Source organism: Haemaphysalis longicornis, unplaced genomic scaffold, assembly GCF_048455015.1.
Source record: "Haemaphysalis longicornis isolate Haplotype H1 unplaced genomic scaffold, Haemaphysalis longicornis Haplotype H1 scaffold_4, whole genome shotgun sequence".
NCBI lineage: Eukaryota > Metazoa > Arthropoda > Arachnida > Ixodida > Ixodidae > Haemaphysalis > Haemaphysalis longicornis.
The window spans coordinates 86115895-86122850 of record NW_027526361.1 but is presented as its reverse complement, the minus strand read 5'-3'; the positions used below and the strand labels follow the sequence as shown (position 1 = coordinate 86122850).

General features: G+C 50.6%; 1 pseudogene; it reads left to right on the top strand.

Annotated features, from left to right (window-relative positions):
* Positions 1-3981: 3981 nt before the first annotated feature.
* LOC144179813 (uncharacterized) lies at positions 3982-5241 on the top strand (annotated as a pseudogene).
* Positions 5242-6956: the final 1715 nt, after the last annotated feature.

Below are 6956 nucleotides of genomic sequence, written 5' to 3'. Positions count from 1 at the left end.
GCCGAAACGTCGTATGAAATATTATGTTTTTCGTGGTGACTCTAATTTAATATACTATTCATCTGCCAAGCCCTGCACTGTTTATATATATATATATATATATATATATATATATATATATATATATATATATATATATATATCCACCACCAGTGCGTGCACCGGAGCGACGCAAACCTATATATATAGATATATAGCTCCCCTAAAGAAACATGTACAGCAAATCTCGGTGATCTCGGTGCACTCGCTGCATAGAGCGCGTACGTACCCAGGCACCCTAGGTTTGCGTCGCTCCGCCACGCACTGCTAATTCCGCAAGCTTCGCGACCGACTGCAGATTGGGCCAATGCGACCTAATTTAGCGACTGCGGCATGTATACAGGGACACCTTCCTTCGGTGGTGGATGGCGCTTGAATAACGATATGCCATTACTGATAGGCTTGCCAGCTCCGAGTGCGTAAACCTGCATTGCAAACTCGTTCTTTGATTCCAGCAACTTCGCCATCAATTCAAGCATCGGCTGCGTCCTGTCCGACACAAGCTCCGACTGCGCAGTACTATCCGAGTACACTACCGGCGCACTTGGCGGTGAACGCGCCTTGTCCTTGCCGGGCATGGGACACTTGGGCCCAAATTTTAAAACCTTCCTTACCTTACTCGCAAGGAGGCCTTAGTTCAATTTTGGAACGTTCCCTACTGAGGCTTCCTTACGAAACGCTCCCTTGATGTCTCCTTACTGCAAGGTCGCTCGCGGGCTACCTTGATGCGACCTTACCCCGCTCTTTCAACTGGACGCACACTTCTCCGCAGCACTTGGCACACGCCTCGTTAAGGCGCGTTCCCACTAGGCCGACACGACGGCGACGACGACGCGACGGCGACGCCGACGAGTCGCCAAACCATCGGCCAACTGCCGAGTTGACCGACCGCGCCGGGTTGACCGAGTTGACCGACGCGTCCGGCGACCGGTCGTCCGACCGGTCGCCGGACGCGTCGTCGGGAATTGACCGAGAAGCGAAAACTGCTCCCCGACAACATTCGTGCCGCAATGAATGCGGCTCTATTTTGATAGTTTCTGGAGTGTAATAAACTCAGTAACGTCCACGAAGCCCATACAACTCAAGACTAGCGCTAATGCAATCCGTATTTTGGCGTTCGAGGCTTCGGCCGTGCTCTTCGGCGACGCCGCTACCCCGGAGCTGCAACCTGCAAATGCGTGTGCGATCGGCTCGCCTGTAAAAAATGTAAGGTCAGTTTCGTGCAGAAGAAGAGTTACGTAGGGTAATTTGGGTAATAAGGCATCAACATCGGCCAAGGTTTTTCATGTGAAACGTAAAACCAAAGTACAGCAAGCACTATCCCCGCAGTGGGAAATCGCAGTCGCAGCCGGCAGCCGTGCACACACATTATTGCGAGCGCTTTCGCGAAGCAGCGGAGTTGATGGCGATAAGCTATTGTGGGGGCTTCGGGGAACGTTGCTGTGCAAGCGCTATTTAAGAAATTTCAGTTTACCAGCCAGGAATTGTGTAAACCAGCTAGTAAACACCGACGTATGACACGGAAGGATGGACCTCCATCTATTACCCAGGCTATTTCGCAACAAAGCACCATTTGGGCAGTGGCGCAGTGCTCTCGCGCGTCGCGCCCGTGCGCTGAAGTTGGGGGTTCAATTCCCGCGGGGTGGGTTTTTTTTTATTATTATTATTTTTTTTTGCGCGTGTGTGTGTGTGAGCGGTTGTTTAGAGGGTATGGTTTGCGCATCCAATTTGGGAATCGCGTGATTTTGAGAAGCAACCTCGTCAACGTTTCGCAGCCCACAGTCAGCAATGGGCTCTGGGTAGTTACGCAGGCGGTGTGCTTGCGCCTGTTCCCAAAGTACGTCGGCTACCAAACGCAACGAAGAGGAAACGCTTATGACGCGGAGTTGTTTTACATCACGCGGGCACACGTTGGGCATGCTGTTGTATTCGTCGCAAAGTCGCTTCCACACTTTAGGTTTCGCGTGCAGCGACATGGCGTTGCTCTTGTTGCACTCTACAAAGTTTTTGTATTTTCGTACCAGTTCTTGGAGAAGTTCTTTTTTTTTTCTTCTGTGTAATACACTTTCCCGGGCATGGTTACACTGGCGCTACGCTCGCACAAAACGTTGGCTCGCACGTTTCGACGCTAAATGCGATGTTGACAAAAATCAACGTGAGACTGTTGCCAGACTAGATTTGACTTACAAGCAACTGCAGTAACCGACCGGTACAACTTGTTTCAAGAACTGCGCAATAAGCAAACATTAAATATATATGCCCGTATAAATGTAAAACACGACAAATTACATGCCTATCACGGCTAATGAAGGCACATTTTAAGAACAAATTGCGCTTACCCTCGCACCCATGTGCACGAATGTCTTCCTTGACGGGAGTAAGGGCGCCCTTTGGTAAGGAAGGTTGAGGGAGGCTTTAAAAATGAGAATCGGAGCTGCAAGGTCGCCTCACTGTAAGGGAGCATGAAGGGCTCCTTCAGTAAGGTGAGGAAATGGGGTAAGGTAAGGAAGGTTTTAAAATTTGGGCCTTGGGAACGCATTGCCATGTCGAACGATACCTTTATCACTGTTTACAAAGTAGCGCAGAATGCAGCTATCGGGAGAGTGCGCAAAGCGTAAAAAGCGATCCTAACTGCGGCACAAATAGAGGCAGTTTGCAATATACGCCAAGCGCAACGTTGGTAAATTACTCACACGGTTACGTGCGATACTCCCCATCGGTTGTACACATGCCTTGACGTCCGCTGTCGGCATCATGCGAATGGTGGCTGGCTCCCTCTGGGGAGGGAGTGATGCTCACGCAGTTGGCAAGGTCGTTTTCTGGCGGGCCTCCCCCTAGGACAGCAGCTGTGACTAATAAGGCTTCTGCATGAATTAAGTTAGAAGTCTGAACAAAATGCAAGCAGTTCTGAGATGTCCATCTTCCAGGAAGTACGCGAACGTAACGATGAGGGAGAGTGAGAGCCGCTTTATGCAAAACTAGGTAGCCGTGCGTACAGGTAACATAAATATTCTGTTCACAGTAGCTGTGCGCATGTTAAGGGATTCATCTGCACTACACGTATACGTGTCCGGTGCCCGCTAACTGCACTGACATCACCGTGCATGCACGGGACACAGAATACGCAGGCGCTGGGTCCCTAACAATTGCGGACGCACAACGCACTGATTGATTGATTATGAGGTTTAACGCGCCGACGCTTCACAGGCGATGAGGTGCGCCGTAGTGGAGGGCTCCGGATTCATTTTGACCACCTGAGAATCTTTATCGTGCGCCGAAGTCTCGAACACACGGGCGTTTTCGCTTTTCGCAGGCATAAGAAAAGCGCCGCTGCGGCCGGGAATCGAACCCGCATCCCTGGGCCGTGGCCTCCGCGATCGGCTACCGGCGGCGCGCCGCGGAGGCCACGCCTGGGCTCAGTAGCAAAACGCATTAGCCACGACAGTGCACTTCTAAAGACGCTTCACTTAAAGGGGAGACGGGGGTCGAAAAGTCGCGTTTTTTTTTTTTCAAATTTCACCTTTTCTGTTTTTTGTTGCTTTATCATCTTTATAAATTAATTTTGACATCTGAAAATATCACATCGAAATTAGCATCAGAAGTCGGTGAAAAACGCGTCTCAGTGAGCGGCAGTGACACGCGGCATCACGAAATTTATGCGAAACTTAGTGCTGTTCGCGTGCTCGTGGGGCCGCGAAGAGAGCTGTCCGCCATATTGCGGCCGCTGGCTCGTGTAGAGTTGTCCTTACTCTCCACGATCCCTGTTTTTGAAGTCTCGTATGTTCACAAAAAGTCTAAAAAAAAGCAACAAAAACAGTCTTTTCCCGCCGTTTCAAACCACGCGCCACTGACGCGGGGCCGCCATTAGCTGACAGCGCCCGTGTTTTGTTCCCGTAGTTCTCTTCACTGTTTTGCGGAGTTATTTTTCCCTGTTTTCGTGCGATGGCAAGCCCGAAAAAGGCCATTGCCGACCACCGGAAATACACAAGTAAGAACCAGTTCAGAGGGAAGCGGCGGAGGACGCACGAGAAAGTCACCGCCGAAAAAAATGTCCCCGACGGGGCAGCCATAGGGTTTCTCAATATGGGGGCAGCGGCCGCTAGGCCTAACATCGACCACGGCAACAGCGATGACGAGATCAACGCCGCAGTGAATTTTGTGAGCGCATCGCACAAAAAGATCTCGTTGTTCGAAAACGACGTCAGGCCGAATGCCGATCGTGCCGAAAGCGTAGTGCTGTGCAAGTTGGGTGCAGTGACGGCCGTCGTCGAAGGCGCGGTATGCCCCGTTTGGCAGAGGACTGTGGACTATGAGACGCCCCTGCGGTTCACCATCTCCCTAAGCGATAGAGACAGCAAGGCCTACAACGGGGTACCCTGACACTCCAATTGAAAAAGAGAAGTGCACCAACCACGTGGCGAAACGTCTGGGCACCGGCCTGAGGAAGCTGCCAACGCCACTTCCACGAGGGGATCCGAGAAGTTGAAGGAGACCACCATCCAGAAGCTTCAAACCTACTTTAAGGTGGCCATTGTGAACGATCGGGGAAATGTCCACAAGATGTACACGGCCGTATGGGCCTCATATTTGCACTCGTGCTCAACAGACGGTGCCGGAAGCCACAAGTTCCGTCCTGCAGGCCAAGACTCGTGGTGCAAGCACCGACGTGCTGAGGCACAGGGCCAGCCTGCACTGTGCCACACCCCCCTCCTGACCAAGGCCGAGGGTTTGGCAATCCTCCCCACCTACAAGCGTCTCATAGATGCGAGCTGCTTACCTGGTGCCTCCACGGCAAGACACAGAACGCTGCCGAGTCCCTGAACAGCAAAATATGGCTGCTGTGTCCAAAGACACGGTTTGCTTCTCGGACTGCTGTGGAAATAGCCACAGCCATTGCAGTCCTGTGGTTCAACAGGGGCCATGCGAGCTTTGAAAAGGTGCTGGAGGAGCTTGGGGTACTTCCTTCCGAGGCCCTGGTTACCCTCAGCGACCGCCGAGACAGCATGCGCATGCACAAGATGAATGTTCGTCAGACCGCTGAGGCGAGTGCACACCGTCGCAGTGCAGCCAAGAGGGCCCGGGTGAAAGAGTCCTGCCGCACCAGCCGGGAAGGGAAAACCTATGGTGCTGGAGAGTTTTAGACACCCGATATTCCCTCTGGACATGTGTGTCTGTGTTCAGCACAAGTTCCGTGCTACTGCGTTTTTCATTTTTGTAAATACACACTTTCAAACTTTCAAACGCGTTTTTATCATTTCGCAATTTTTGCCGATTTGCATTTTTTGCGGGAAGTGTTTCGGGCACTTAGAATGGTCATACGACAACGAAATTTGGCACACACATTGATGAGTGTGCGTAGAGTGCTGATATCTACTTGAGTCAGCACTACCTCTCAGCCGTAAATATCTACTAATAAATTAAATCATAGTTGAGTGGCAAAAAAAGGTACTTTGCTACACAGATAATTCTTTCATAGTTTCAAAGTTTGAGCGCAATTTCTAGCTAAATATCGACACTCTATGGCTAATAGGGAGCAAAAGGAGCTGTTGAACAACTCTCTGCATGAACATTGAGTATGCGCGAAAGTTCCCGGAAAACTTATCAAGTTTCACCATTACTTGCAGCATAACTCACTAAGTATTGTACTTATGTAAAAACTGATTACATATTTGGAATCAGGAGGAAAAACTACATCACTGGTCTAATTTCGGAAGCTCTAAGTTAATGTTACTTTTTTGTTAATGTTACTGCCAAAAGCAAGAAAATCTGTTCTGTCACAGGCGGAAAGGGTAGCCATCAAAAGCCTACAAAACGCCGAGGACATTAAAATCTTGCCGGCTGACAAAGGTAACGCTACTGTTGTACTCGACCACAAAGATTACCTGGCAAAAATGGGCGAACTACTGCAAGACGATTGTACGTACGAAAGAGTAAAACGTGACCCCACAAGGAAAATTGAGAGCGAACTGAAAAATACCAAGAAAATGCCGAGCGCTCGTCGATGCGTGCATCACGGCAGCCGCCGAGCGTCCTCGGCACACCCAGTGGCTTTATAAAAAAAAAAAACTGGCAGAAACCCCGAGGAGCGAGAAAATGACGAGCGCTCGAAACCGCGTGCCTCGCAGCGACGCCGAGCCCTCGCTTTGCGGAGTGGCTTTAGCAAAAAAAGAAAAAGCTTCAACTTAACCTCTACCACGCATGTAAAAAAAAAAAGAAACCTCCAGCTCTAATGCTAAAGTTAGCAGGGCACTCTGCTTGGGAGAGGTCACCGCGGCCGCCGCATTCTCTAGAAGCCTGCAAAAACACTGCGCTAAATTGAAATTACGAAGACGAAGGACGGCGGTACACACGATGCAGACTTACGAAGTGCACACGATGCAGACTCGTAAGTCTGCATCGTGTGTCCCGCCGTCCTTCGTCTTCGTAATTTCAATTTAGCGCAGTGTTTTTGCAAGAAAAAAATCACGCCATATCCACGGAATGAATGATGATAAGTCGGGCGAAGCTCGAGATGGGGAGATCATCGGTAACCGTAACTCTCCCGTGAAAGTTCGCCCATTACATCATTAACGTAAGACTGTGTGCGTACATTGTACAAATCAACTTTTATTTTCGGAGTCAATGCTCCCAGGCCCAGACCTGGTGAAAGACCCCGCGCCATCGAGGACTACCCCGCACCTCCACCACAATTTGTCACGTAGGATGGGACACAACGGTAAAGAAAGAACTTTTATTTAGGGCGAACTTGTGCCCGAACAAGACGAGAGGAAACGAGCAAAGGTCCTTGCGTCTCGTTCGATCTCCGAGAACGGCTGCCTGCGTTCGTGGCGTGATCTCTTGCGTGATCTCCCCCTCGCAGTGCACGTGCGCTCGCGCCTCCGTTGGCGAACACAGACAAGCTCGCGCTCCCGGTGCTG